Raw genomic sequence first — 14,796 nt, forward strand, 5'->3', positions numbered from 1 at the left:
GTAGCTGTCTACACACACCTCAGAGTCTCACCCGCTCCCAGCCTTTCTCACTGCTGCTGGTGGTGTCACTGTTCACCGCACTGCTCCAGTCAGGAACCTAGGAGGATCCGTCCTTGCTGTGTGCACCTTCCCCCACTACCTCCACAGTCAGCCCATTAGCAAGCCCCATCACTTCTGCTTCCAAACACTGACCTGCACCTGAGGTGTGCCTCCACCAGCTACCTTAATCTTGGGCATCACCCTCTTTGTATGACATATACTGACCTCCCTGCATTCACTACTGGTCCTTTTTCAAGCTAGACTCTACAGCTGCAAAATCGGTCATGGCATCACTCTGTTCAGAACCTTTGAAATGACTTCTCGCTGCACTTGTGGATAATGTTCAAACTCTATGTCGTTGTCTATGAAGGTTCTGCACAATCTTATCTTTCCAGGCTCCCATTCCCCTCGCTCCACAAAAAAATAAATAAAATAAAAATTTAAGGAAACCAATCAGTACAATTCACCATGTTAATGAAGAATAAAAGCTGCTGCTGCTGCTGCTGCTGCTAAGTCACTTCAGTCGTGTCCGACTCTGTGCGATCCCATAGACAGCAGACCACCAGGCTCCTCTGTCCCTGGGATTCTCCAGGCAAGAACACTGGAGTGGGTCGCAATTTCCTTCTCCAGTGCATGAAAGTGAAAAGTGAAAGCGAAGTCGCTCAGTCGTTCCGACTCTTTGCGACCCCATGGACTGGAGCCTATGAGGCTCCTCCGTCCATGGGATTTTCCAGGCAAGAGTACTGGAGTGGGGTGCCATTGCCTTCTCTGAATAAAAGCTACATGTGGGGGCAAAAAATAAGGAAATTGCACTTGATAAATTCCAGCTCCAACCAATAAGAATAGACGGCAACCACCTCAAACTGGTAAAGGTTATCTGCAGAAGGTTATCTGCAAAAACCTGCAGCCAACATTATTCTTAAAGGCAACACACTGAAATGTTTCGCTTTGAGATAAAGAAAGAGAAGGATTCCTACACTCAACTCTTCTCAGCCTTAGCCAGTCAGTGCTGTCAGGGAAGGAAAGAAAGTGAAAGCTACATGGATTGGGAATGAAGGTCTAAAATGGCCATTATCCATAGATGATTTGAGTGTGAACTCAGGAAATCCGAAAGACTCTATAAAAGATGTATTGGAATTAATGTGTTAAGCAAAGTTACTAGAGACAAGTTCAATATATAAAAATCAATTCCATCTCTATACGAGTGATAAACAAAATTTTATGTAAATATTAAATTCCTGTGCTGCCATAAAAAAATCATCCCGAGGTTCGTGGCCTAAAACCACACAAATTATTATCTTACTGTCCTGTGGGTCAGAAGTCTTGTATGGGTGTAATGAGGCTGAGGTCAGGATGTCAGCAGGACTGGAGGCTTTCGTGTCTGGAGGCTCTTGGAGGGAGTCTGGCTCCTGCTCCTCTGGCTGGTTGAAAGAATCCAGTTCCTGGTGGTTGTGGAGCTGTTTTCCTGCCGGCTATAAGCTAAAGACTTAGACCGTAACCACAGTCTCCAGGCAGGCAGTGTGGTGTATTGATTAAGCACACGGCCTGGACAACTACGGTTACTAGCTATGTAGATGCAAGATATGAGTGAGCCATGCCTCCCTTCCCTCACTTGTAGAAGGGGACCTATCTTACTGAAGCTTAGGACTTAATGAGAGTTAGTGTTGTCAGTGCTTTCATTATTAACAATCTAGGCCCACATCCAGCGTGTGCCCACATTTTGCAGTCATCTCCTCTCCCAAATTCCACACTCCCAGAAAGTGAAGAAAGTGAAAGCCGCTCAGTCGTTTCTGACTCTTTGTGACCCCATGGACTATACAGTCCATGGAATTCTCCAGGCCAGAATACTGGAGTGGGTAGCCTTTCCCTTCTCCAGGGGATCTTCCCAACCCAGGAATCGAACCCAGGCCTCCCTCATTGCAGGCGGATTCTTTACCAACTGAGCCACAAGCGAATCCCAAGAATACTGGAATGGGTAGCCTCTCCCTTCTCCAGTGGATTTTCCCAACTCAGGAATTGAACTGGGGTTTCCTGCATCACAGGTAGATTCTTTACCAACTGAGCAACAGGGAAGCTTCCACACCCCCAGTCCCCAATGTTTTTCTCTAGCAGCTCTCACACACAGCATCCTTCCTGTCTCCCTGATTCTCCAGGTGCTATTTCCTTTACCTGGAATATCCTCCCCACCTCATTTGCTTACCAAACTCTGAAGCATCCTCCAAAGCTCAGGCCTCGGGACTTTCCTGCTGGTCCAGTGATGAAGACTGCCAATGATAGGGGACATAAGTTCAATCCCTGGTCCAGGAAGATGCCACATGCCTCAGAGCAACTAAGCCCATGTGCCATGACCGCTGAACCCCAGTGCTGCAACTATTGAAGCCTGAATGCCTACAGCCCATGCTCCCCAAGAAAAGCCACTGCAGTGAGAAGCCAGTGCCACTCAATGAAGAGTAACCCCTGCTTGCTGCAGCTAGAGAAAGCTGGCAAGCCGCAGTGAAGACCCAGCACAACCAAAATAAAATAATTAATTTTCAATACAAGCAAGTCCTCTATGAAAATTAAAAAAAAAACTATAAAATTGGGAAATCTAAATTATTGGGGGAAAAGTTAGAGACTGTTGAATCTCACTAAGGTACAATTCTAAAGCTTTTCATGCATATAAACTCTACCCGGCATGGGACCAACCTCAGAGAAGAGCCATAATTTATATACACATGCCTGCTCAGGTGCATTAAACCTCAACAGCTTCCATGAAAGAATTTAACTTATTTTCATTTTTGGTTGTGCTGGGTCTTCTTGTGGTATGTGGGCCTCCCGTTTCGGTGGCTTCTCTTGTTGAGGTGCACAAGCTCTAGGCACACGGGCTTCAGTAGTTATGGCACACAGGCTTAGTTGCTCCACAGAATGAGGAATCTTTCTTGACCAGTAATTGAACGCACGTCCCCTGAATCGGCAGGCAGACTCCCATCCTCTGTACCACCAGGGAAGTCCAAGAATTTACTTTATTTTCTTTTGAACTTTTTGTATTGGGGTATGGCTGATTAACAATATTGTGATAGTTTCAGGTGAACAGTGAAGGGAAAGAATTTACTTTTAAGAGGAGAAATTAAGTACTTTTAAAGTCATAAGTAGGAGAAGGCAATGGCACCCCCACTCCAATACTCTTGCCTGGAAAATCCCATGGATGGAGGAGCCTGATAGGCTGCAGTTCATGGGGTCGCTAAGAGTTGGACACAACTGATCGACTTCACTTTCACTTTCATGCACTGGAGAAGGAAAAGTCAACCCACTCCAGTGTTCTTGCCTGGAGAATCCCAGGGACTGGGGAGACTGGTGGGCTGCCGTCTATGGGGTCACACAGAGTCAGACATGACTGAAGTGACTTAGCAGCAGCAGCAGCAGTCATATGTATTTGTATTCATATCAACTATCCTGCAGTATTATAAACCCACCATGAAAGCCACAACATTCTGATTTGGTACTTAAAATTATATTTTTAGAATGAAAACTATCAAGAGAGTAACATGTGACTTCAACAAAAGTATTATTTTTATTGTATTACAGGCCACTAGCTTGATTTGGCAAAATTTTGTAACTTGGTAAAGTTATTTGTACTCCCCAAAGTCCTTATTTCGTACATTGTCCCAATGAGCTGGATGGGCTTTCCTGGTGGCTCAGGAGTAAAGAATCTGCCTGCCAATGCAGGAGATTCAGGTTCGATCCCTGGGTCGGGAAGATCCACTGGAGAAGGAAATAGCAACCCACTTCAGTATTTTTGCCTGGGAAGTCCTATGGACGGAGGAGCCTGGTGGGCTATAATTCCTGGGGGCACAAGAGTCAGACACAACTTAGTAACTAAGCCACCACCACTGTGGGCTGGATAAGTTAGCTGAAAAAGCAAAGTCATTGCCTGAGTTTTGTAGCACTGCAAACTTACACAGAAGGATGGCTGTTCTCATCTTTCAGCATCTCACATTTTCTTAGCTTAAAAAATTATATGTGTCAAAACCATGCTTTTGTGATTTCTAACACATGGTATATCAGGCTGTTGGAATATAATTATTTTTAGACTTGTGACCATAAAAGACCTTTTTTATATGAAGAGCTGTACATTATTTGAAATTACCCAAATGATGTCTTGATTTGAGGCACAAATCCTAGGTACTTATAGCTTTTAGTAATATGGTGCCACTGTGAGAAGAGGGGTGGGGAGAAAAATGATTAATATAAAGTAATTATTAAGTGAATTTCACCACAGTTTATATTTATGGGAGATCTTTATATTGGATGCCAAAGGGCACATGCAATCTGGAAAACAATCTAGCAAATATATTTTGTTACATGTTTTGTATCAGATAATTATCAACCACTACAAACTCTGGTGGCTCAGATGGTAAAGAATCAGTCTGCCAATGCAGGAGACTCGGGTTTGATCCCTGGGCTGGGAAGATCCCCTGGAGTAGGTAATGGCAACCCACTCCAGTATTCTTGCCTGGAGAATTCCGTGGATAGAGGAGCCTGGCGGGCTACAGTTCATGAGGTTGAAAAGAGTCCGACAAGACTGAAGTGACTCAGCATGCACACACAACTGAAAAATCAACCCTTCTAACATCTATAAGAGAGCAGGAAATAAGGGCAATATGCCACCTGGAAGACCGGAGAGACAGAGGCAAATACAAAGAACGACTATTTACCTGAGCAGAAACCCACAAGTGAAAGCTGCCATGGGAACCAGTTCTACTTAAGAAAATCTGAACTACAATTGCCAGCAGCTTCCCTGGTGGCTCGGAGACTTTCCTGGTAACTCAGCTGGTAGAGAATCCGCCTGCAATGCAGGAGACCCTGGTTCAATCCCTGGGTAGGGAAGATCCGGTGGAGAAGGGGTAGACTACCCACTCCAGTATTCTGGTGGCTCAGCTGGTAAAGAATCCACCTGCAATGCGGGAGACCTGGGTTGGATTCCTGGGTTGGGAAGATCCCCTGGAGAAAAATGTCTATCCACTCCAGTGTTCTGGCCTGGAGAATTCCATGGACTATGCATGGGGCCTCAAAGAGTCGGACACGACTGAGCGACTTTCACTTTCACTGGTGGCTCAGACGTAAAAAAAAATCTGCCTGCAATACAGGAGATCCAGGCTACACTGTGGACAACTCAGAGGGTTAAAAACTCTAGGAGCACTGACTCACAGAGAAGACCCCCCCTTCCCCTCCCCACCGCCCACCTATTTTATGAGTTTTACCTCCAGGAATTTGATGAGGTTCCCACAGTACCAAAGAAAATTCCCCTTGTTCCTCCAGCAGGAAGAGAAGAAGAAATACACCAGAGCATTCTGTTCTCAACAAAACCTACCTTCAGGACAACCTAGCAGGCAGAGTATTGTCAGAGCGTAACTGACCTGGGGGAAGGGAAAGACCCAACTCCTGCAGTTCTAGCCACCCACTGCAGCCGAAACAGGAAGAAAAAAAAAATTAAAAACACTTGTGGAAAAAAAAAGGAAAACACTTGTGAAGTTCACAGTTCAGTGGTAGATCAGTAAAAGATTTGGACCTAATCACGGGACTATACAACAATGCCTCCTGCCACACCTCACCACCATTTCCTAAAAGCTTCTTTATAACAGTCACCTTTACATAGTACATTCTGTCCCACTATCAAGAACAACTTACAGGGAGGCCCCTGGTCCAGTGGTGAGGACTCTACTCTTCCACTGCAAGGGGCCCGGATTCAGTTCTGGTTGGGGAGCTAAGATCCCCCATGTCCCCCTCTGCAGCCAAAAAAACAACAAAACCAACAAACAATAACAACAAAACCCAAAGGCATACCATGAGGCGAAACCACAATTTGAAGAGACAGAGCAAGCATCAGATCTAGACATGTGAGGGTTTTCAGACCAGAAAGGTGAAAGTGAAAGGGAAGTCGCTCAGTCGTGTCCGACTCTTTGCGACCCCATGGGCTGTAGCCTACCAGGCTCCTCTGTCCATGGGATTTTCCAGGCAAGAGTACTGGAGTGGATTGCCATCTCCCTCCAGGGGATCTTCCCAACCCAGGGATCAAACCCGGGTCTCCTGCATTGTAGACAGACGCTTTACCGTAAGGTAAAGTCCAGGGAAGTCCACATAATTACTATGCTAAGAGCTCTAATGGATAAAGCAGACAGCATGCAAGAAAAGATACACAAGTAAGCAGAGACTTGGAAATCCTAAGAGAGAAAAAAAAAAAAAAAATGAAGCTAGAGATAAAAAACATAATAACAGACATAAATGCCTCTAATGGGCTTACTGGATTTCCCTGATGGCTCAGCAGGTGAAGAATCTGCCTGCAATGCAGAAGACACAGGAAATGCGAGTTTGATCCCTGGGTTGGGAGGATCCCCTGGAAAAGGAAATGGCACCCACTCCAGTATTCTTGCCTGAAAAATCCCATGAACAGAGGAGCCTGATGGGCTACAGTCCATGGGGTTACAAAGAACCAGACATGACTGAGTGACTAAGCACGCAAGCAATGGGCTTAAGAAAAGAATCTGAGCTTGAGGATATCTCAGGACAAACTATCAAAGCTAAGAGCAAAAGGAACAAAGACTGAAAAACAAAACGGAATCCAGGGACTGAGGGACAAGCACAAAAGCTGTGACACAGGCGTCCTAGGAGTACAAGAAGAAAGACAAGGACAGGAGAAATATTTGAAACAGAAATGACAGAGAACTTTCCCAAATTAACGTCAGACACTAAATTGTGGCCCAGGCAGCTCAGAGACCACCAAGTAGGATAAATGTCCCAAACTACAACTAGGCATGTGCGTGTGTGTGTGTGTGTGTGTGTGTGTGTGCGTGTGCTCAGTTGTGTCTGACTCTTTGGGACCCCACAGACTGTAGCCCACCAGGCTCCTCTTCCATGGGATTTTTCCGGCAGGAATACTGGAGTGGGTTGCTATTTCCTCCTCCAAGGGATTCTTCCCAACCCAGGGATCGAACCTGAGTCTGCTGCATCTCCTGCATTGGCAGGTGAATTCCTTACCACTACAACTAGGTAAGGGAGGCCCCACAACTACAGCTACAACCACAACCACAATCGGAAGCCCTGCAACTAGGCAGAGCATGCTCAAATCACAGAAAAACAAACTCCTGAAAGGAGAAAAATGAGACACTTAATTCTGTGTGTCCTACTTAAAGTAAGAAACTCAAAGCTCTCCCATTCAGATAAGGTACAGGCAAGGATGTCCACTGTCACCACTTCTTTTCAGGGTCATTCTGGAAGTCCTTGCTAAAGCATTAAGGACAGAAAGGAAAATAAAATGTGAATAGACTGTGAAGGAAGAAATAAAACTGACTTTTTAGATAGGTGAAATTATAATCTATGTAGAAAATCCAAAGTAATTGAAAAAAAAAAAAACAGAGTAAGTGATTTTAGCAAGGTAGCAGGACGTAGGTTAATTAATTATTGACATTGACTGGGGGATTTTTGCGGAAACTAATGCCTATGGCCTGTGATTTGTTATTTAAGTGACTATTGAAACATCTCCAATAAACAATGTTCAAGGTAAAAAAAGATGTATTAATATATCTCTGGTCAGTTCAGTTCAGTCACTCAGTCGTGTCCAACTCTTTGCGACCCCATGAATTGCAGCATGCCAGGCCTCCCTGTCCATCACCAACTCCCAGAGTCCACCCAAACCCATGTACATCGAGTCAGTGATGTCATCCAGCCATCTCATCTTCTGTCATCCCCTTCTCCTCCTGCCCCCAATCCTTCCCAGCATTAGGGTCTTTTCCAATGAGTCAACTCTTCGCATGAGGTGGCCAAAGTACTAGAGTTTCAGCTTCAACATCAGTCCTTCCAATGAACACCTAGGACTGATCTCCTTTAGGATGGACTGGTTGGATCTTCTTGCTGTCCAAGGGACTCTCAAGAGTCTTCTCCAACACCACAGTTCAAAAGCATAAATTCTTCGGTGCTCAGCTTTCTTCACTGTCCAACTCTCACATCCATACATGACTACTGGAAAAACCATAGCCTTGACTAGATGGACCTTTGTTGGCAAAATAATGTCTCTGCTTTTAAATATGCTTTCTAGGTTGGTCATAACTTTTCTTCCAAGGACTAAGCGTCTTTTAATTTCATGGCTGCAGTCACCATCTGCAGTGATTTTGGAGCCCAAAAAAATAAAATCTGACACTGTTTCCACTGTTTCCCCATCTATTTCCCATGAAGTGATGGGACCAGATGCCATGATCTTCGTTTTCTGAATGTTGAGCTTTAAGCCAACTTTTTCACTCTCCACTTTCACTTTCATCAAGAGGCTTTTGAGTTCCTCTTCACTTTCTGCCATAAGGATGGTGTCATCTGCATATCTGAGGTTATTGATATTTCTCCCAGAAATCTTGATTCCAGCTTGTGCTTCTTCCAGCCCAGCGTTTCTCATGATGTACTCTGCATAGAAGTTAAATAAGCAGGGTGACAATATACAGGCTTGACATACTCCTTTTCCTATTTGGACCAGTCTGTCGTTCCATGTCCAGTTCTAACTGTTGTTTCCTGACCTGCATACAGGTTTCTCAAGAGACAGGTCAGGTGGTCTGGTATTCCCATCTCTTTCAGAATTTTCCACAGTTGATTGTGATCCACACAGTCAAAGGCTTTGGCATAGTCAATAAAGCAGAAATAGAGGTTTTTCTGGAACTCTCTTGCTTTTTCGATGATCCAGCGGATGTTGGCAGTTTGATCTCTGGTTCCTCTGCCTTTTCTAAAACCAGCTTGAACATCAGGAAGTTCACGGTTCACGTATTGCTGAAGCCTGGCTTGGAGACTTTTGAGCATTACTTTACTAGTGTGTGAGATGAGTGCAATTGTGTGGTAGTTTGAGCATTCTTTGGCATTACCTTTCTTTGGGATTGGAATGAAAATTGACCTTTTCCAGTCCTGTGGCCACTGCTGAGTTTTCCAAATTTGCTGGCATATTGAGTGCAGCACTTTCACAGCATCATCTTTCAGGATTTGAAATAGCTCAACTGGAATTCCATCACCTCCACTAGCTTTGGTCAATAATGTGTTAATATCCAAAAGTCAACTGCTTTCCTATACACAACCAATGAAAACATGGAATTTGAATTATAAATACAACAGCATTTACATTGTTCTTCTTTAGTCACTAAGTTGTGTCCAACTCTTTTGTGACCCTGTGGACTCTAGCCCACCAGGCTCCTCTGTCCATGGGATTATCCAGGCAAGAATGCTGAAGTGCATTGCTATTTCCTTCTCCAGGGGGTCTCTGTGACCCAGGGATCGAACCTGTGTCACCTGTGTTGCAGGCGGATTCTTTACCACTGAGCCACCAGGGAAGCTCAGCATTTACATAAGCACCCCCCAAATGAAATGCTTACATATAAATCTAACAAAATATGTACAAGATTGATATGAATACAACTATAAAACTTTGACAAGAGCTACCAAAGAAAAACAAAATAAATGGAGAGACATTCCATTTTCATGGACAGGAAGACTCATAATATCAAGGTATCTGTTCTTCTCAACTTAAGCTGTGGAATCCAGCCACAAAATAATTTTCTGGCTATTGACAAACTGACTGTAAAGTTTATATGGAGAAGGAAAAGACCCAGAGTAGCCAACTCAATATTGAAGGTGAAGAACAAAGTCAGAAGACTTATGTTACCCAACTTCAAGACTATTATAAAACTATTCAAGACAGTGTGGTATTGGTGAAAGAATAGACAAGTAGATTTATGGAACAGAATATAGAGCCCAGTTGCAGATCCCCATACATGATCTGACCCCAGTCTACTGATCACTGATAAAGTCAAAATAATCTCTTCAGCAAATGGTGCTGGACAACTGGACAACCACATCCATTAAAGAAACAATGAAGATAGACACACACCTTATACCCTTAACAAAAAGGAACCAAAAATGGATCAGAGATATAAATGTAAAATGCCAGAACTCTAAGACTCCTGGTGATAACAGAGGAGAAAACGTAGATGACCTGGGGTGTGCCTATACTTTATAGATACAACACCAAAGTCAGGATCCATGGAGAAAATAATTGATAAGCTAGACTTTATTAAAATGTAGAAACTTGTGCTTTGTGAAAGATAATTTCAAGATAATCAGAAGAGAAGCTACAGACTTGGAACAAATATTTGCAAAATAGATACCTTACAAAGGACTGTTATCCAAAACATACAAAGAACTCATAACACTCAACATTAAGAAAACAAACAACCCAACAACCCAAAACATACAAAGAACACTTAAAACTTAACATTAAGAAAACAAACTACACTTCACTGATATAGATATATGGACTGTAAATTAGTATATGAAGAAATGCTCCATATCATATCATCAAAAAAAATACAAATTAAAACAATAATGAGATGCTCTTATACACCTTTAAGAGTGGCCAAAATCTGGAACACTGACAGCACCAAATGGTACTGCTACTTTGGAAAACCATTTGGTGGTTTCTCATAAAACTAAATATACTTTTACTGTCGGATCCAGCAATGGTGCCCTAGATATTTATCTAAATGAATTGAAAACTTATATTTACGTAAAAACCTGCACATGGATGTCTACAGCAGCTTTATTCATAATTGCCTAAACTTGGAAGCAACCAAGATGCCCTTCAGTGGGTGAATGGATAACTAAACTTTGGTACATGCAGACAACAGAATATTAATTAGTGCTAAAAAGAAATTAAAGTGAAAGTTGCTGAGTTGTGTCTGACTCTTTGGAACCCTATGGACTATACAGTCCATGGAATTCTCCAGGCCAGAATACTGGAGTGGGTAGCCTTTCCTTTCTCCAGGGGCTCTTCCCAACCCAGGAATCAAACCGAGGTCTCCCACATTACAGGCGGATTCTTTACCAGCTGAGCCACAAGAGAAGCTCTCAAAGAAGAAATGAGCTATGAAGCCATGAAATGGTGCCAAGGACCCTGAAATACACATTATTAAGTGAAAGAAGCCAATCAGAAAAGGCTACATACTGTGTGACTCCAATGCTGAAGGCAAAACTATGGAGACAGTAAAAGAATGAGTGGTTGCCAGGGGTGAGATTAGGGAGGGATGAACAGGCAGTGCACAGAGGATTCTTAGGGCAGTGAAAGTGCTCTTGACATGGTAAGGACTGATACATGTCATTATGCTGCTCAGTCGCTTCAGTCATGTCCAACTCTGTGCGACCCCAGAGATGACAGCCCACCAGGCTCCCCCGTCCCTGGGATTCTCCAGGCAAGAACACTGGAGTGGGTTGCCATTTCCTTCTCCAATGCATGAAAGTGAAAAGTGAAAGTGAAGTCGCTCAGTCGTGTCTGACTCTTAGCGACCCCATGGACTGCAGCCTACCAGGCGACTCCGTCCATGGGATTTTCCAGGCAAGAATACTGGAGTGGGGTGCCATTGCCTTCTCCAACATGTCATTATACATTTGTCTAAATCCATAGAATGTACATATCAGGAGTGAATCCTAATGTAAACAATGGACTCCGGGTGTCATGACATGTCAACATAGGCTCATCACTTGTAACAAATGTACTACATACACTGAGGGGGGACGTTAATAATGGGGGATGCTATGCATATGAGGGAGGGTTATGCGTGTGTCCTTAGTCACTAACTCATGTCTGATGCTTTGCGACCCCATGGACTGTATAGCCCACCAGGCTCCTCTGTCCATGGGACTTCCCAGGCAAGAATACTGGAGTAGTGGATTGCCGTTTCCACCTCCAGGGAATCTTCCTGACCCAGGGATTGAACCTGTGTCTTCTGCATCCTCTGCACTGGCAGGTGGATTCTTTACCATTAGCCATCTGAGAAGCCCCATGGCGGGTAGGGCAGCAAGGGGATATTTCAGAAATCTCTGTACCTTCCTCTGAATTTTGCTGTGAACCTAAAACTGGTGAAAAAATAAAGTCCCTTTTCACCTTATGGTCAAAGGGCTCATGCAGTCAATTTGAAAGAAGATACACTCATTCCCAATCTTTAGGTGAAAAGACATTCTGCATCATTAGTTTTTAGGGAAATACAAATGAGGCACACCTTTAACCCACTGGTATGACTGAAATTTTAAAGATTCACAATAGGAATAGTATTCACAAGATTGTGGAATAAATGGGAATCTTATACTTTGCTTATAGTAATTTAATATGGTAAAATCACCTTGGAAAATGGATTGTAATTTCTCAATATTAAAGACACACCTACTCTGTAATCCAGCAATTTCTCCCCTGCATATTTATCCAAGTTAAATGGGCTTCCCAGATTGCTCAGTGGTAAAGTATCCACCCGCCAAGGCATGAAACATGGGTTTGATCCCTGGGTCAGGGAGATCCCCTGGAAAAGGAAATGGCAACCCACTCCAGTATTCTTGCCTGGGAAACCCCATAGACAGCGGAGGCTGGTGGGTTACAGTCCATGGGGTCACAAAGCAGCTGGATACAACTTAGTAATTAAAAAACAACCACAGAAATGAAAACATACGTCAACTTAAAGACTTCTACAGTAATGTTCATAACAGCTTTATTAATAATAATGGAAAACATGAAGCTATCCAATATCCATCATTAGATGACTAAAAACAACCAAATTGTGGTGTATTCACTGAATGACATCCTTCTTTGCAATAAAAATGAATTCCTGATACATGCAACATTTGGGAACAGCACACACTTCATGTTGAACAAAAGCAGATGGTTAAAAGAGTACATTACTCCATCAACAGAGTTCTAGAATAGTCTAAAATGAATCTATGGTGACAGATATGTTAATAGAAATTAAATCAATCATTGGGTGAATGGGAAGATTTACTGCCAAACTGAAACCATACTCACAGAAAACTAGTCAATCTAATCACACTAGGACCACAGCCTTGTCTAACTCAATGAAACTAAGCCATGCCCGTGGGGCAACCCAAGATGGGCGGGTCACGGTGGAGAGATCTGACAGAATGTGGTCCACCGGAGAAGGGAATGGCAAACCACTTCAGTATTCTTGCCTTGAGAACCCCATGAACAGTATGAAAAGGCAAAATGATAGGATACTGAAAGAGAAACTCCCCAGGTCAGTAGGTGCCCAATATGCTACTGGAGATCAGTGGAGAAATAACTCCAGAAAGAATGAAGGGATGGAGCCAAAGCAAAAGGCAAATTGGAAGAGGTCAAACAAGAGACGGCAAGAGTGAATGTCGACATTCTAGGAAACAGTGAACTGAAATGGACTGGAATGGGTGACTTTAACTCAGATGACCATTATATCTACTACTGCGGGCAGGAATCCCTCAGAAGAAATGGAGTGGCCATCGTGGTCAACAAAAGAGTCAGAAATGCAGTACTTGGATGCAATCTCAAAAACGACAGAATGATCTCTGTTCGTTTCCAAGGCAAACCATTCAATATCACAGTAATCCAAGTCTATGCCCCAACCAGTAACGCTGAAGAAGCTGAAGTTGAACGGTTCTATGAAGACCGACAAGACCTTTTAGAACTAACACCCAAAAAAGATGTCCTTTTCATTATAAGGGACTGGAATGCAAAAGTAGGAAGTCAAGAAACACCTGGAGTAACAGGCAAATTTGGCCTTGGAATATGGAATGAAGCAGGGCAAAGACTAATAGAGTTTTGCCAAGAAAATGCACTGGTCATAACAAACACCCTCTTCCAACAACACAAGAGAAGACTCTATACATGGACATCACCAGATGGTCAACACCGAAATCAGATTGATTGTATTCTTTGCAGCCAAAGATGGAGAAGCTCTATACAGTCAGCAAAAACAAGACCAGGAGCTGACTGTGGCTCAGACCATGAAGTCCTTATTGCCAAATTCAGACTTAAATTGAAGAAAGTAGGGAAAACCACTAGACCATTCAGGTATGACCTAAATCAAATCCCTTATGATTATACAGTGGAAGTGAGAAATAGATTTAAGGGACTAGATATGATAGATAAGAGTGCGTGATGAACTATGGAATGAGGTTCGTGACATTGTACAGGAGAAAGGGATCAAAACCAATCCCATAGAAAAGAAATGCAAAAAAGCAAAATGGCTGTCTGGGGAGGCCTTACAAATAGCTGTGAAAAGAAGAGAAACGAATAGCAAAGGAGAAAAGGAAAGATATAAACATCTGAATGCAGAGTTCCAAAGAATAGCAAGAAGAGATAAGAAAGCCTTCTTCAGCGATCAATGCGAAGAAATAGAGGAAAACAACAGAATGGGAAAGACTAGGGATCTCTTCAAGAAAATCAGAGATACCAAAGGAACATTTCATGCAAAGATGAGCTCAATAAAGGACAGAAATGGTATGGACCTAACAGAAGCAGAAGATATTAAGAAGAGGTGGCAAGAATACACAGAAGAACTGTACTGAAAAAAGATCTTCATGACCCAGATAATCACGATGGTGTGATCACTGACCTAGAGCCAGATATCCTGGAATGTGAAGTCAAGTGGGCCTTAGAAAGCATCACTACGAACAAAGCTAGTGGAGGTGATGGAATTCCAGTTGAGCTATTCCAAATCCTGAAAGATGATGCTGTGAAAGCGCTGCACTCAATATGCCAGCAAATTTGGAAAACTCAGCAGTGGCCACAGGACTGGAAAAGCTCAGTTTTCATTCCAATCCCAAAGAAAGGCAATGCCAAGGAATGCTCAAACTACCGCACAATTGCACTCATCTCACACACTAGTAAGGTAATGCTCAAAAGTCTCCAAGCCAGGCTTCAGCAATACGTGAACCGTGAAC

This window comes from Bos mutus, chromosome 11 (genome assembly GCF_027580195.1).
Source record: "Bos mutus isolate GX-2022 chromosome 11, NWIPB_WYAK_1.1, whole genome shotgun sequence".
In the NCBI taxonomy this organism is placed as follows: Eukaryota; Metazoa; Chordata; class Mammalia; order Artiodactyla; family Bovidae; genus Bos; species Bos mutus.